This window comes from Acyrthosiphon pisum, chromosome X (genome assembly GCF_005508785.2).
Source record: "Acyrthosiphon pisum isolate AL4f chromosome X, pea_aphid_22Mar2018_4r6ur, whole genome shotgun sequence".
Lineage (NCBI taxonomy): Eukaryota > Metazoa > Arthropoda > Insecta > Hemiptera > Aphididae > Acyrthosiphon > Acyrthosiphon pisum.
Window position 1 is genome coordinate 26,326,044 of NC_042493.1, and position 1,103 is coordinate 26,327,146.

Here is a 1,103-nt window from a genome sequence, read left to right on the forward strand (position 1 = left end):
AATATTATAAAAAAATATATATGTATATATTATATTGTATCTAAAATAAATTAATATATTATGTTTTATAATGAATAGAATATGATATTCATTATTCATGAATAATGATGCATCATCAAATAGTATTTTGGTAATAATTTAAACGAACAATTATGAGTTATTCATATATTATTTAATTTTAAATACTCATAGAGTATTGTATAAATAATTTAAATTACTATATGAATATTCCTATAAGATTATTCATAGTTGATCCAATAAGACTAGATATTCATGGACTACCTATCTATAGGTGACTCATTTTGCTATTTTTTCACATTACATGCATATTAATAGAAGATCTTTATGTGAATGAAGAATATTCTTTACACATTACATATATTCTTAATGAATATTCTATTATTATCTTATTAACATCCACGTGTTACTTGGGAGATTTGTCCCATCACCTATTGTGATTTGTTGCGTGTTGTTTAATGGTTCATAACTTGAAAACCACTCTCGATTCGCGCTCATATGATCTGACGCGCCTGAGTCCAATACCCACGCATCTGCTGCAATATTATTTAACCTTGACTCGCTTACGAATGCGTTCAAATTCGTACTTGTAGTACCGGCTTTGCCACCGTTCATACTACGTAGGAAATTCCTACAATCTCGTTTATAATGTCCGAGTTTACCACAGTAATAACATTTAACATTATTTTTATTAGTAAATTCTTTTTTACCTTTACCATAACTGCCGTTTCTACCATCAGATCTGTTTTGAAATTTGGCTGGAAATGCACTCGATTTCTCTTGTTCACCAACTTCACCTTTGATCTGGATCATCCGTGATTCTTCAATCAACAACCGACCAGTTAAGTTATTTATTGTTTTACTTCCCGTTGGGACTGAATCCCAAGCACTGTAAAAATGATTATATTCCTTTGGTAATGTCATTAGTATTTTTGTCATAACCATGTTTTCCGAAACTTGTTCACCCGCTACACTCAGTTTCCTTCCTAAATTGACCAATTTAGAAATATGCATCGACATATCATCTGTCGGTTCCCTTGAATAACTGAAAAATTGTTGTTGAGCAAGTGTTTACTTGCCTCAGA